At 33.3% G+C, this 17360-nt stretch overlaps 1 protein-coding gene across 7 annotated transcripts in view; it reads right to left on the bottom strand.

The window, feature by feature from the left end:
* PCDH9 (protocadherin 9) overlaps positions 1–17360 on the bottom strand; it is a 912415-nt gene that overhangs the window by 858831 nt on the left and 36224 nt on the right. Inside the window, exon 3 of one of the 7 annotated variants that reach the window (XM_074387639.1) lies at positions 1–17360. This exon is cut by the window's left edge and continues 58725 nt beyond it; it is cut by the window's right edge and continues 19837 nt beyond it. The exons of the other annotated variants lie outside the window; for them this stretch is intronic. The gene's annotated coding sequence lies outside the window, so the exon portion shown is untranslated. 7 annotated transcript variants of the gene reach the window in all.

Below are 17360 nucleotides of genomic sequence, written 5' to 3'. Positions count from 1 at the left end.
TCACAAAATAATTAAGAATAGATGCTGTAGGGATTTGCTGTCGGATAAGAAAGACAGTACAACTATTGAGTTGCCTTCGGTACTAAATGTGTGATCTCTCTTAGTCATAATTTCTTCTTTTCAAACAATGGAAGCTATAAGCATTGCTACATTGGTTGTTATGAAAATTAAAGTACCTATTGTGAATAAGGAACACTGGGTCCAGCCTATGGTACGTATTCAATAAAGCACATTAATTATTTCTAGGGCTGCTTAGAAATAATACAAGGTTTCTAATATTGATCTACCACTTTTAGAATTTGGATTCACTTTATTAAAAGTTAAATTGAAAATACCTATCATTTCTTGTTATTAAATAATTCACACTAAAACCCCCTGCCACCTGTCATTCCTCCAAGCTTCCATATCTTCTCCTCCCTTTCAGAATCGATTTTCTTGAAAAAACTCTTTGCTCCTTCTCCATTTCTTTCAACCCAACTTTCTGCTCAATTAGCTGTAGGCCAGCTGGATTTTGCCATTTTGCTGAAATTTATCTCACAAGCGTCTGTTTACAAAATTGAGTTACTTTCTCAGCCTCTACCTTACTTGGACCTTGACAGCATTTGACAGTTTCACCTTCTTCCCTTGTTGATCTCTTTGACAACACACTTTCTCCATTTCACTTCCCAACCCATTCCTCTATCCATCTCTGAAGATACAACCTTCTGGTCTTGCTTCTGTGCATAATCCTTGAATATTGGTGTTGATTTGCTATGGTGTTTTTCTCCACTGACCTTCCTTTTCTCTCATAACCTCTTGCAGTAATCATTTTTGTTAACAGTTACCACTGATGGTCTGAAATCTGTTTTCAGACAGTAAAGCATACTACTTTGCTAACACTGGACCTTTCGACTTGGATATATGCCAGTTGCTTCAATCTCAACATGTCCAAAATTGAGTCCATTCCATAAAACAATTGCTCAATAAACACTTGAAAGTTGATGACTACACAATTTTTTTCAACATGTCCAAAACTGAACCCATGATTTCTAACCTGCACTCCTAAGATCAGTCTTCTGGGTATGCTGCCCTGCTCAATAAGAGAAAGCAATACCTGCCCAACTGCCCAAGGCTGCATGAAAAACATCTCTGAAACACCCACCTCACTCTAACACAATATACAAACAGGTACTAAATACTACTGACTGTAAGTATCTCTCAAGTTTGTCCTTTTTCTCTACCTCTCTTAGTGCAGATGATATTATGTCTTGAATTCTTACTGCTGCCATCCTCTACCTTTTCTATCTGTATACCAAGAGATCCTGCTAAGATCACTAAGATGGGAACAAAGATACTATGAAAGTTAAGGTCAGACTAAAATATGTTAGAATTGCATGTCACCGCTGCAGTTGTATGATCTTTGGCAAATCACTTACCTATGTCTCACTTCTTTCAGCTGTAAAATGCGGGTCAATAATACATTGGAAATAACAAATGAGATACTTAGCACACAACTGTTTATTCTAACATCTCAAAATTGTTTCTCATTACTACTATTCCTGCATTTGATTATATCAGCTCTTGACAATAAAAATGTTGGTGTGTTCCTACTGCAACTTATAATAATTTCTACCATTTCTTAGTTTATAATTCACCTCTTCGTAACTTGAGCCTTGAATACCGTATTCCTTTTTGTCTGCATAGTCAGCACCAGCTACATCCAATGTTTTAAACACCTCTTAAGTGCCACTCTCATGCACCCCAGGTCTCTGTATACGCTGTTGCATTTTCCTGAATCACCTTTTCTCTTATCTTTGTCATTTAAGTTCTACTGGATTTAGATCTTTCAGATCTCATCTTAAACATGCTAATGCTAGGTAACATTTGCTGTATGGTGATTTTGTGCCAGGCACTGACTAACCATTTACAAAAATAATTTCATTTTTAAATTCCTCAAAACCACCTCACTGGGGAGAAAAACTTTCCCGAGCTCAAACAGAGTGACAAATCAATATGCTGGCTATGAAAACTCTTGGTACCCTATACCTACCAAAAATAAAACAATGTAAAGGCTTACTTAATTTTCTTTCCAGTTCTACTATAAAGTCTGCAAGGACAAAAACATTAAATATAAACTTGTTCATTTATGCTTATATCTCTCAATTAAACACAGTTGTGGAAAGTAATAATTGTTCAATAAACAGTTGAAGAGTGATGGCTACATGGGTAATTATATTACCATGTCCTAGGCACTGTGTTGAGTTGGTAATTTTTTTTAGCCACTCGGAGTTAGATAGTAAAATTTCTGTTTTACAAAGGTGGCAACTGAGGTATAGAGAGGTCACCTAGTTATTGTTCAATGCCCATAGTAATTGTCAGAGCCAATATTGATTTTCAGAATTGTCAGACTTAAGTTCCATGTAGAAATTTTATTCCTTTAAATTTAAACACCTGTCTAACTAATCCTTGTGATGGGATCACTCAGGCTTAAGTATTTAAAGGTGCTTGTCACAAAGAGTTAGTGGCTGTGATTTATCCATAGCAATGTATTCACAGGCCATCAGCCAATACATATTCAGCACACAACCGCTCAATGACTATGAAGTGCGTTGTTAGAGTAACTAGCTTATAGGTCAAATCAAGACTACAGGGACTATATCCTAACAAACCAGGTTAAGCAAAAACAGATTTCTAATGTTAACCACTTTTTATTTAATTTATAATAATTATGGGCATTAAATCTAGTTTTTATGCCTGTCATAGTCTATTAGAATGGAAACTAGCAATAAGAGAGGACTTCATAAGGTCATGATTTATGAAGCAAATATTGTACAGATTATCTGTAAACAAGTGTTATTATTTTGGATAAAAATTATTTTAAAAAATCACCTAGGCTATACTATTTCTGCCCAGTATATTGGATATGCTCTCAATACTTTTCCTGTGAATTTTATCTTTAAAACTATTTCAAAGTCAGGGTTAAGGGCAAGGGAAAAGAAAGTAGAACAGAAACGCAAATATTGATTGCAATATAGACTCAAAACTATAGTTGGCTATGAAATTCATGATCTGTATTTCAGGTACCCAAGTTAACTCCAAACTAAAATTTATGCATTTTTGCATATGTTTATAGTCAAATCTTCACCTAGATTAGAACTGTTAAGTCACCAAACGACCAGTAGAAATTATCTCTTAGAATTTTTTCTACAAAATTTGATTGCCTTGGAAGGTAAATGAAAGAGCTAATGGCTATTTTATTTAAGTGTGATATACTGAGATGCTTTTCAACAATCTATAATATTTCCTAGAAGGTCAGTTTTATCTTCTTAGTTATGGGTACTTTCTGCTTTATTGTATCTAATGGAAAATTAACGAATGGACTGGCTGCAGGGCTTGAATTCGTTTTAACTCACAAGTGCAATCTGCAGGTATGTCACTAGTGCCAATTTGGGGGAAATTAGATCTGCCAGTGAAGCTCACTGTTGGTCTCCTGCATGGCTCACTGAAAGACCTGGTTCTGTTATTATTATAGGATGCCTCCAGCTCCAAGCATCACTTGTATTAAATCAAAGCATCACATTATTTATGTCTTCAAGTTCCCTAATTCACTTTTTGTTATTGATTTTTGGATTTTGCTTTTGACCCATAAGACTCTGCATGGCCTATGTCCATTTAAAATGACTCTTCAAAATTCCCTGGTTGGTCTTCATGAACAGAGCCAACTTTGTGAGCTGCTCCTAAGTCTTGGGTCATTGTGATTACCCCCTAGGCTTTTCTATCTATTGCTCCTTCTACCTTCAGAATTAATAGATTGGGAAGATTAGGTCAATTGGCATTTCTGAGGCAAGTCTGAATTAATTTTCTTTGGCTTGTCTTGTTGAATTTCACACTCCCTGAACATTTCTCACTGATAAGCAGATTATGATGCTGGCTCATGTTCAGGGATAGCAACTCCAAATATATTTACAGAGTTGTATTGTTACCTTTTAGCACCATCAACTGCAATAAGCATTATCATTTATAAAGTTAAAGCTCTTCATTTTAAATCTGTGTCAAGAGGCTAATATAACTGTGATTTTAATTACTAAAAATCAATTTCAAATTAATGTGAAATTTAACAGTGGGAGATACGTAGGAACCCAAAGACAATAAGCTTGGCCTTTACCTTAGGTGCTGTCCTCTGTAAAAGACATTAACATAATGCTGGTTTTCTAGATCAGTGGCTTTCAAACTAGTGCCTACGAAAAGCTTAAGTCAAAAGAGGAGTTCCTGGGGATTTATTATTGAAATTTAAGTCATGGTAAATCAAACTTGAATATAGTGCAAATAATTTTTTCAACTTTCTACTTAAAGCAGCTGCATGGGGAGAATAATCATAAGAGGCTACTGGTTTTAGTACTTAGGGAATCATTGGTGTCATTAAGCAGAACGATTTCATAAGCTGTAGAGGAAATTCATATCACTGAAGGTTTAGGAGAGAGAGGATAGGGTAGAAAAATCACAGCCTATTTTCAAAATATGTTTGTAAAAATGAATATCAAGGAAACTAGAAAGCATGGAAGGTTAAATTATTTTCTAACTTGCTAAGATGGCATGGCATAATAATGCTGTGTAGGTACAGTGTAATGGAGGTGGTATAAAGTTCTGTGCACGTATCCTAAATATGGAGAGAATTACAGTGTATACCAGCTCTATAAGTAGATATGAAATCAAAGAAAAAGTGAGTGAATCTTGGAAGGAAGGCAGGACAATGTAATTGAGCTGTTTATTTTAAAATTACCAAAGGGACACAGAAGTGACTAAAAATTAGTCCACATAAAACACCACTACAAAATAAGTTCTTTCTACAACCATTCGTCTCAAGACACAAGCAATACCTATCTTTCAAGAGTCTGTGCTCTGTCTGCCAACACCCTCATGCCTCCTCAGCAGCATTTTAACAGCAAATCACCTCCTTTCCAGGAACACTTTCTTCACTTAATTTGTAGGACACTGCAGTCCCCAGTTTGGCCTTTGCCTGATTGACCACTCCTTGGTGGTTCATTTCCTCCTACCTCTGAATGTGGTATGGCTCAAGGCTCTGTCCCTGGATCTCTTCTTTTACTTGCTACCAACATCAATTTCAAGTCTCAGGACATTTAAACAACACAATGATGGATCTCAAATACGTGTCTCCTGATACAACCTCCGTCTCAGGACTCATAAATTAAACTGCCTCCATAATAATTATATTTATATGTCTATTAGGCATTTTAATCCTCCTGCCTAAAACAGAACTCTCAGTTTTTCACCTGAATATATTCCAGACCTGAATTTTCCTATTTCCCCTGTTACTAAGGTGAAAAAACATGGAGTTGAGAGGTTAGACACAAATCTTTCCTTCCCACCCCAACATCTAATCTGTTAATAGGTTATACAGGCTCTAACATGTATGCAGTACATATCCAAACTCTCACCATTATTTACCACCTTTTTAGCTATATCCTAGTCCAAACTATCATTATCTGTATTCTTTTTTCACTTTTTCCTCACCAAAGTCAGTTATACACATACTAATCAACATGTTCTCTAAAAAATGAAAAAAACGAAAATCATAGGTCAGATTAAGACATCCCTCTGCTGAAAACTGTAGGTCACTTTTCTTGCCCCTCAGAATATAATATAAATTTTTACCGATTAAATCAACTGATCTCTGTTGAAAAATGTACACTGAGAGTAAATTTTTACCTCCCAGACTAAGAAGCCATTGGCTGAGGAAAGTAGAATAAAGTGTTTTCTAATTCTTCCTATAAAAATTAGGAGATGAATAAAATTTGTTCCGGGGTACTCTTGTCCTTTAGGAGCCACTCTGCCTGTTCCTTCATTATGCCATAAGCTCCTCACTACTATCCCTAACTTCCATGGAATGTTGGAAGGCATCAGTGTAGAAAGGATCTAAGTTCTAAAATTACTGTCTTTTCAATCTCCTGAAAAATGAAAATGAACAAGAATGGCCCTACCTCAGTGAAGTAGTTTTCTTGGGTTGGTGTTGGGAGGAATAAATTGTAATTAATTTATCTATAGATTTTAAGGATTTCTACAACTGTCACTATTACTATAGCCATTATCAATGATAATAAAATAATCATAATCATAATAAGTACTACCATATAAAATATATGCCTGCCCCTTTATGTACTTTTGAACTTCATTACCAAACACTGCAAAAACTAAGGATCAGAGAGGCTACAGTTGTGCCCCAAACCAGAAAAGTAAGTGACTGTCAGGAATCAAATCTATTTCTACCAGCTGATTTTTTTACTTTTATAATGAAAGATCACTGTTATATTTTAAAATTATAATTTGAAAAATTTGAAAAAATAACACTGTTTTAATGATTAGAAAATAAGATTTAACCTATTTACACCTAAGGTGGCAATTTTTTGAATTTATGCATGAAATTAGTATGTGTTACTTAGAAAAATTCAGGGAACAAAAGTTTGAAAAAGATTATGTTCCACTGATAAGTTATGTGGTATTCCAGTAATGGAACGTGAGGAATATTAAGATCCAGATTTGCAGTAACTTTTCAGACATATTTTCAAATCGTTCTATGATGCATTCATTGATTCTTCTCTTAAATGCGTGTTTGTGAGAAAACTAGTGTCCTGAATGCTGCATTTGCCTCTTTTAAAACATCTAGTGTTTGGTGGTATGACTAAATTTTCTGTTTCATGCCCAAAAAAGAAAGAGAACAGTGTCTCTTTCCTTAGTCTTTACTTCACAACCACTTGATTAGTGAAAATGTGGGTTATAACTTCCTTCAGCTGCATGTTGTCTGAAGCAACCTATCAAATGATATGGGGAACGAGACTAGAAAGTAAGGCATACAGTTTCTTAAACAACAAAACTTGTGAAGGTGAAGATTACAACGAAAGAAAAGAAGTTAGGTTCCTTTTCATGCCATAAATTCCGTGCTAATTCTGAACCATATTTGCCCTCTGACCACGTGATAATCTTACTTGATCTGCATTCAGACCTCTGTGAATTTATGGAGGTAGAGGTTTTAGAAACTAAGGGTAGGGCTCAGGCGTGGCGGCTCACGCTCATAATCCCAGAACTTTGGGAGGCTAAGGCAGGTGGACTCCTTGAGCTCAGAAATTCAAGACCAGCCAGGGAAAAATCATGAAAACCCATCTCTACAAAAAATAAGAAAAATTAGGGGGGCTCGGTGGCACCTATCTATGGTCCCATCTACTTGGGGGGCTGAGGTGGGAGGATGACTTGAACCCAGGAGATCGACGCTGCAGTGAGCTGAGATCACACCACTGCGCTCCAGCCTGGATGACAAAGGGAGACCCTGTATAAAAACAAACAAACAAACAAACAAACAAAACCCTAGGGGCAAGGTGAGGGGTATTGATATATTGGATTTTAGCAAATAAAACCAAAACTTCTATAAATATGCAGTTTTTCACTATTTTCTATTCAGGTAGAGTGACCTTTTCTGACCTGTCAAAAGGTTATTCATCCTTCAAACCTCATCTTAATACATCCCATTTTGGTCCTTTCTTTTGACTGCAATAACTGCTTTCACAGAGTCTCCATACTACATAGGCAAGACTTGTCATATACTATCTTTGATAAGAATTACTTGTCCACCATTCATGTACCTCCTATATCTAGCAATGTCCTAGAGAGCAGTGAGTGAATGTTATACCAACATTTGATCTACTGGAGAGCCTGGCAATTAAAATAAATACATTGTTTGTAGTCTATTAGAAAACAAGGGAAGAAAACACCATCACCAGCAAGGATACTATGTTTTGTTATATTCTCATGTTACATTTTCTTTAACAATATTTCTGCAATATAGATTTTTACTCTCATTTCTTAATTTTAGGTATTCTTTCATTTTATTTGTTTAGTGAGTAGTTTAAAAATCATCAACTGTATATAGAAATATAAAATAGCAGCTTGAAAACTACATTATTTTTCTTTGCACAGAATTTAATAAGATACATGAATATTGTACTATGCTGTAACAAGTAACTAAATGTAAGAAAATTTAAAACATAGGGCTATACGTTACTTTGTGTAGTATATATAGATTTCTTAGGAAGAATTTGATGACATTTTGAAAATCTTTATTATTCCTATATTTTACTTTCAAAATCCAATGCTTCTTTAATGTAGGGTTAAAAATGTATAGTCCAGAAATTACTTAGTTAAGCTAAATGAAATGTTTATTCAGTGTATTAGTTTTTATCATTAATGATACATCTTTTGACACACAATTTGGAAATTCCTTTCCATATTATTTTCTGGAATTAAAAATAGTTAAATGTATGGAAGATTTCAAACCAGAAAACATTAGCTAAATGACTGTAGCAAATATTTCTGAAGTAAATTACATAAGATAGCTAAAATTAGAACTAGTAAATGAAGATGAGCATAGAGTAAAAGATAGTATCTTTGTTGTGGGAGACAAATGGGATGTCATGAATCAGGATTATAGCTACCCTTGTGAAAATATGTTAATATTTAGATATGTAGCAGGTAGTAGATATGCTCACCATCTATGAAATAATCATAAAGGACTACAATATGGCTCATCATAGGCCAAAAATCATTACACATGAAGCTAATATAATCTGGAGTTAATAAAACCAAAGTCAGTTATTTGAAATACTTAATTTGCTCTGGTGTTCAATCTACTATTCTTAAGGGTTTTAAAGACATGATACTGGGACTACATATTCCACATTTCTGGGGAGATAAAAAACTGTTACTCAGCATAATGGAGACTCTACCACTGATATTCATCAACTAGTTGGAAGCATCTTTAATAAGCATTTAAGATTGTTCAAAAGCAAAAACTTGTTCTGGTGTAAAATACTTATATATATAAATATAAACAGGTTACCAATAAATATAAAACAATATGCTACTGGGAATAATTACATGTCCCTGTCTCTTTTGAATCCTAAGAGTATTGACTTTTATTAAAAAGATAGATCTTGAAGGATAAGGATAATCTGAAAATAATTTATATTGACTCACCTTTAAATATGTTGAAGGATTCTAAAGTTGAAAACTCATGAACTGATTACTTTATATGCTAGAAAAGCACAATTTCCTTCGGGAACCAAAAATATATGTAGGGGATTAGGAAATGTCTCCAGCAATATAATCCATACTATAATAAAGAACTGCTTCTTAAACTTTAATGTACATCGTAATCATTTGGAAATCTTGCTGAAATGAAGATTCTGATTTAGCAGTTGTGGGTATTTTGCATTTCTAACAAGCACCCAGGTAATGCAAACGTTTCTGGTTCATGGATAGACTGCATTTTGAGTAGCAAGACCTTAAATAGAATTAGTAAATGCTTAATGATCTACCTCAAGAGGAAATGACGAGCATGACTGAAGTAAGGAGGAAAGGGAAAACTATTTTCCACTGGTAAAAGATCAACCGGATAATAATTAACGTGTAATTTGTTAGATATACTAATTTTTAACATATTTTTCTGCTATAACCTCAAAATAAATGTATACATTAGCTGACCATTAAGCTTCAGATATGGAAAATTCATGGGCTTTATAAGGCTCAGCTGTTAATATCTACACAGAAGACAGTATTATAAAGCAAAACCAGAAATATTAAGACCATTTTCAATGAGCCTTTAAAGAGAGGGGGCTATCATTAACTTTAACAGCAACTTATAAGTATTTTTGTTGGTTTGTTTCCGTTTTTGTGGACCCAAACGATTTCATATTTTTCCTCTAAACTTTTCAGTACAAATGCAGCAAGCATCTATCTTTCTCTGTACTGTGTTTTATATCTAACCTATCCCCCACAGGCATCAAAGCTGAACATGATGGTCATGCTGTTCCATGAAGCCCTGAAAGACAAACAAAAGAACAAACACACCCAACAACTTAAAACCTGGGGCCAAGGGAGCTCTCCAGGTTGCAGGATGCCTCTCTGATCCTCCTAGTAAATACAAAAGCCTCTTTCTTCAGTAACGAAAACAATCATAACTGTCTTTCCTCCTGTCTTGTTGAACCTCTAGGGATAGAGGAAAGGCACAGTATAGAAATGTGCACCAAAGTGTCTGTGAATGGATTTGATTTATACAGTATGGCTTGCTATAACTTGAGAGGATTAGATAACAAGTTTCCTTAGAAACAGTTTCTATTTCCAGCAGAGGACCTTCTAACATCTTTAAACGGTATAGCTATAAAATGCTATTTTTCTAAAATACAACTAATCAACTAATGCTCTTATGAAACTGCATCCTAGATTTTATATAATTCTATACCTAAATATGCATAATCACAAACATTATCACAGTTGTATAATTGATTGAAATAAAATTTAGAAATCTTATTTATTTATATTTTTAATACAGATGAAGAGAAAATACAACTATATCCACAATATAGAGATTTTTAAAGTCCATGTTCTCCAGATGAAAAAGTAAAATTTTTAATGTTTAATTTTTAATTATGGATACATAACAATTGTACACATTTATGAGGTACATGTGGTATTTTCATAGAAGCATAAAATGTATAATGATCTAATGGATAATTGAGATATTACCTCAAGCATTTATACTTTTTTATGATAGGAATATTCCAATTTTACTCTTTTAGATATTTTGAGATAAACAATAAATTAAATATAGTCACTCTGTACTGTAAGTATTGTAACTATAGTTGCTACTGAACACTAGATCTCACTCCTTCTAATGAATTTCAAGAGTGCAATAGAATTGCAAAAGTTTCATAAGAAACATGCAGTATTACAACCAACAAAACAATTTATATGTTACAGTTGACTAACAGAGTTTTAAGGAGAAATTGGGAAAAAAAGTTGTGTCGCATGCTTATCATGCTAATTTTTGTGTATATACGTGAGATTTCTTTGTTTACTGAAATCGCAAGTTGCTCACTTTGTTATGTCAGTAATGCTGTACAAGTATTATTATAAAAGATACTTTATGTCATATGTAGCCCTGTCAATTTCTATCATCTAAACTCTCTAATCTTTATTGAATTTGAAAATCTGAAGCAAATTAAAGATTTTTTTAAAACAGAATTTGGCACTTTTATCTTGAGAATGCTGTTATTTATGAAATCATGGAAAATAATCTTAAAAGTATTTTAATTGGCATGGGAAGTAGAATTCTTCCCATGTATATTGTATATTAACACTAATTCTATTTTACTAATCTATATTTTCTGTTAATTTCAGTAAGTTATTTATCTATAAAACATACATTTTCTTTCAATGAAATATTTGGAATCACATTGGAGAAGAGAAAAAAATTATCCTAGCAATTTTCCCTGGAAAACTTTTACTTTACTGGTAAATAAAATCCTCGGAAATAGGCTTTATGCTTTCACTTTTATAATATCTATAACTGCATGGGAATAATTCTATTTAAAAAAAAACAAAAGTGAAAGGTCTTTTTTAATAAGAGCAGCCATAATGTAACTTTATATTTTAAAATTTTTTATTTCATAGGTTTTTGGGGAACAGGTGGTATTTGGTTACATGCATAAGTTCTTTAGTGGTGATTTGAAAGATTTCAGTGCACCTCACCCAAGCAGTATATGCTGAATCCAGTTTGTAGTCTTTTATCCCTCACCCACTTCCCACCCTTTTCCCCTGAGTCAACAAAGTCCATTGTGTCATTCTTATGCCTTCGCATCCTCATAGCTTAGCTCCCACTTATGACTGAGAATATATGATGCTTGGTTTTCCATTCCTGAGTTACTTCACTTAGAATAATAGTCTCCAATCCCAACCAGTTTTCTGAGGCCATTAATTACTTCCTCTCTTTATATATCACAATTTCTTTGTCCACTCATTTATTGATGGACATTTGGGGAAGGGTCTTAGTTCAAAAAGCATACAATAACTTTTAAGATTTTTTATTTTTGTTACTCATTCATTAAGCTTTTTTTTTTTTTTTTTTTTTTTTTTTTTTTTTTTTTTGAGACTGAGTTTTGCTCTCGTTACCCAGACTGGAGTGCAATGGCGCGATCTCGGCTCACCACAACCTCCGCCTCCTGGGTTCAGGCAATTCTCCTGCCTCAGCCTCCTGAGTAGCTGGGATTACAGGCACGCGCCACCATGCCCAGCTAATTTTTTGTATTTTTAGTAGAGACGGGGTTTCACCATGTTGACCAGGATGGTCTCGATCTCTTGACCTTGTGATCCACCCGTCTCGGCCTCCCAAAGTGCTGGGATTACAGGCTTGAGCCACGGCGCCCGGCCTCATTAAGCTTTATTTATTGTGTACCGATTATATGATAGTCACTATAGGACTGTCCATTAAACACCGACACATGTAACCAGCAAGCACTGAAATGTGGCCAGTGAGACTAAGGAAATATTTTTCTTATATTATTTACTTTTAATTCTAAATTTAAATTGTCACATGTGGTTAGTGTCTACTTCTTTGGATAGCATAGTAAAAATAGGCAACAAGGATACAGCTTAATTATGAGTAAAGAAACCTGCCTGTTAAAATTTCTTTCTAATTAGTTATAAAATATATACACAATTTTAAAATAAATGTAAGACATAAAGTCAGATATTTATAAGTGCCATGAGAAAAGAGATCAAAAAAAGTAAATGAAAAAGGATAGAAAGCATAAATGAAGCAGTACTGAATGGAGTCCTAAGTGGAGTGAAGGAGAAAGCCATGGGAAAATCTGCAAAAGATCATTCCAGGGAAAGATAGAAAACTTAGCAAGAGAACAAGAAGTTACTTAGGCTAATGCTTCAAGGAAAAAGTGCTTTGTCTTCAAGCAAAAAATGTGACATTTTAATTTACTTATATTCATACAAGTAGTATGCAGTTTTAAACAAAACAAACTCTTGGGATAATGTTATTAAAAATAATACTTTAGATAGTCCACCAAAGGCACATCAAATATCTATGCCCTTCTTGACATAAAATTGATCAATTGAAATCTTATTTGCCAGTCTCATTTTGTAAGGCTTATTCTCTTAAAATGGTTTTGAGAAGGTCCTCATAGAATGTTAAATATGCAAAGAATCTTGGAAATTCTACTCTAAATTCCTTACGATATGGATGATATGGATGAAGACACTGAGGTTTAAAGATATTATCTGAGTCCTATCACTAGTCCTTTGACACCCAGTCCATCTTACTATACGATGGTGCTATGCTTCATATTTCTAATGGCAGCAAAACATTAGACACACAGAAAACAGAACAGATAAAGACACCAATTGTGAAGAGAATATCAATTTTTTTAAGTAAATAAATGCATGAATCATTGTAGGGCCAATTTTTACTTTTCCAATATCAGAGACTACTTGATTTCTTTATGGTAAGTTCACCTAGACTTTGATATCTTAAATTAAGAGGAAATGTTTTATTTTATTTTGGTTATAATTAATTCAATATAGAGAGGAAACTGAGCAATTAATGGATCATTTTTGAGAAAGACAAACCAGCAAATTCAAGAATGTACTTTGCAAGATAGAACTTTGGATTTCTGCTTTGAAAATGCTGGGTGGTCAATAAAAAGTTGTTAATTTAAAAAATAATTAAATTGTAAAACAGAGATGTGCCCAAATACACTAATAATGTAGATTTGTTAACAAGGAGTTCAAAAATCTGAATAATTTTACTATTGATAATTCAAGCTTTTCTGTAATTTTAAATAATATTTTAAAACATAGCAAAACTCTTCTTATCTATCTCCCAGAAAGCATACACATTGCCTGTTTATGTTGTATGTGCTTTACATTCTTGATCATTTCCAATAATATCTAAAAATGTCAGATGAAAGCACACTTTTCACTTGACCTTATGGATAAGTATACAATGATAAATTAGTCAAATTGTTAATTTCTATTTTTTTGTCTTAATGAAAAACACTAACAAATGATTGCACAAGAAGTTCTCAAGGTCTTGACCTCCATTCTACTTATATGTGTTCTACTAAGACTGTAATTCTCAAAAAAACGAAACATGTTTTTAATGCTTGAATATCCACTCATATTTTGATGAATGCCTTGAAGATACCCCTCTTCTTTTAAAAAAGAAAACCATTCACTCTCTGAGCTTTTAAGTTTAAGTGAAATCCTCATTCCACAAGTAATACAAATATATATTTACCACAATACTTTATAACTAATTTATCTGTTTAGTACTTTTATCTGTTTCAATATAAATTTCTTGGAGAAAGTACATTCCTTGGAGAAAGTACATTCCTTGAAAATATAAATTCCTGGAAAATAGGGAGAATATCTTGTTCATTTTGTTAACCCCAGATACTAACATATTATTGGCTCTCAATAAATACTTGATAAAAATTTGAATGAACTTGAATAATTTATTTCTATAAATCACTAATTTGTTTATGTCACTCTCCTGCTCTCTATCTTGAATTGCTTCCTACTGGGTATAATTATTTCAACCCTTTTAAAGGAAATTAATATATATTTTAACATAAAGTTAGAAACACATTCTCAAATTCCAGTTTGAAAACACTGGAAACAACAAAAACGTCAAGAAAGATATGTGCTCACTGTAATTTCACACTAGCCTACCACTTCAGGTGTTTTTGTAACTACTTTCCTGCAGAAATCTTGGCCCTGATCAAGCCATTAGCACCCGCACCTGGACTTGCCTTATATTCTTTTGAATGCCATTCTCCCTTCTCTACCTGCCCTGTCTCAGGCACCTCCCAAGAGCATTCTCTTCTTTCTGTTAAAACTCTGCTAATTCTCTTTTCAAGAAACTATGTGAAAGAAAGAAATTGAACTAACTCAGAGATTACGGGTCCTTGCTGGGACTGAACCACTGCTTTCAGTATGATCCTAGACAAGTCAATTTCGCACTCTGATTTCTTATTTGTAAAAATTGGAGTAAATCAACACATTAAAATTAGCTGGAGTAGCAGTTCCACAATGGATACCTATTTCAGAAAAAAAAAATGTACATGATAGAGACAATTGTAATTTGTCAATTAATAATAAATTTTAAAAATTGGGGCAAGTCAGTCTCTAATTAAAAGAATTGCTGGAAGACTTAAAAAGAGATGAACACAGTTTCCTAGTGCATATTAAAAATATAATACATATTGGGGATGGGGAAAAACAAAGAGAATATAATACGTATTCTTCCACTGTGCAATTCTTTGACATTAATTTTGTCAATGTTAAGATGTAGGAAAAAAATCTGATTTTCCAAACACACTATATTTTTTGTGGATAATTAAGTGAATACATGCTAAAATGACATGAAAATACTAACAATCAAACAAATGTAAGTTATTGACTGCAGCTTATTTGAGACACTTCTTTGAAGGTTTAATCTCTTCTATGAAGGTTTCTCTGACGATCCCAGTCAGAAATAATAGCTTCCATTTCTATAGCACTTCTTGGCTGCATATATATTGCTTTATAGTACAAATATTAAACCCACAGATTTATAAGTGCTTTTATAAAATCCTTTCAAGATAGTTGGATTTTAGATGACAAGAACATACTCATTCTGACTGAACAAAACTGAATTCAAAATGAGAGGGGTGGTGTTAGAAATGTATTAGAAAGAATCTGTGTTATCTCATAAAATAGAAGGAAGTCTGAATAAGCACTAGTGGCTAAAAGCAGAAAGGTGGAATTAATAGTGAATGGAGCAGATTCTTGAAGAGATGTGGATAAAATAACGCAGATAATCTATAAAAGGGATAGTTCTTTCCTTACATTTATGTCCAAAGCAGCCCCTTTGAAATCACTCAATTTAAATACTTGGTGCCTTGAATCTTTGCCAGAAGTATATGTAACTTCTGTTTTTATAAGGATGGCGCATGTAAGATACTATTATTTTTCACCAAGTAGCAGAAAGAGAAAACTGTTTAACAGGAACTGTCCCTCTGACCAATTCTGTTGGCAAGCACCTTAGTCCTCTTGCTCCTTTCTATCCATGAATATCTAATTGCTTTTGTAAGATCTAAAAAGATAAACTGGAAACATACACATTAAACCCCAATTATAGCAAAAAGCTAAAATTAAAACTATACTCAAATATACCAGACTAAAGTCACCTTGGTTTGGAACCAAATAAATACGCAGTGAAATGCTAGATCTTGACTGTACCCAGGACAAATTTCCTCAGCCTAGTGAAATAAACATGTCTGACAAATTAAGTAAACCCCATACCAAAAACGATAGTGACATAAGATCTTCCCTTTTTTTACAAGTTTAGCTCTCAGTCAACTGCATAGGAAGATTTGTGCTATGTGCTACTAGAGATTCAAACACACACTCTCTGTCACACACACAGGCACACACACACACACACACACACACAACTTAAGAGACAAATAATTCTTTGGCACTCTTCCCTTGTAACACAATTTTTTTTTTTGCGCTCGTCTATTTTCTTCTCTAATCAAGTTTCATTATATTTAACATAACAAAAACATAGATAAGTAAACACAGTATCTCAAATCTCGCCTGAAATTAAAGAAAGCACACGAATACCAACTAGAATACCTGTTAAACTCTAAAACATGAGTTTTTCTGAAATAAATGTCATATAAATAAATAATGCCTTGTACAGAGCCTGTGTTACCATAGATTACCTTCGATGTATATTCTTAATTACTTTCTTCTAAGGGAAGTGGGGGATCTTTACTTACAAGTAATGTTTAAAGAAGATCTTATAGTTATGAGTCTATGGAAGCTTCATATAAAGGTTCTTTTAATTTTTCTATTTGAAAGTCTCCTCAAATCCCCATGGAAATGACCTTTTACTAATTCTGCCCATATTTCTATGGAAGTGAAACCAGTTTTAAATATTCCTGTTAAATCTGATTTTATTAGACAAAGGAGGCTAACACTTAACTTCAGTATCACTAATATTTAAGTTATACATATACACATAGAAACAAGAAACATGTAACTTTCAAATTTTACGTAGGTTATTTACATTTTTTTCTATTACATAAATCAAGAGGAATTTTTTTCAAAGCTGATTGGACAGAAGACTATCAAAGCAAAAACAGTTTTTAAAGTTAAATTGAGAAGAAAAAATTGTTTTGATAGTCTTATCCATCTTACTTATCAAACACTTAACGATGCTAGCTTTTTGCCAGATACTTTTCTAAACTCTTTCAAATATTGCCTTGTCAATTACTGCATTCATATAAGCACTACAGAAATTATAAAACATTCAATATTTCTCTGTTTAATGTTGAGTGACTCACAAAATCATTGTCTACAAATTAAAACATAGGGGACAAAAATTCAGTCATGACTATGGAAAACTGAAATAGGCTTTTAAACTTTTATCTTTATTATCTTTTTATATTTGATTTTTCAGAGGCGTAATGACTCTT

The sequence above is a fragment of the Saimiri boliviensis genome, chromosome 16, assembly GCF_048565385.1.
Source record: "Saimiri boliviensis isolate mSaiBol1 chromosome 16, mSaiBol1.pri, whole genome shotgun sequence".
Lineage (NCBI taxonomy): Eukaryota > Metazoa > Chordata > Mammalia > Primates > Cebidae > Saimiri > Saimiri boliviensis.
This window is presented reverse-complemented; position numbering and strand designations above follow the sequence as displayed.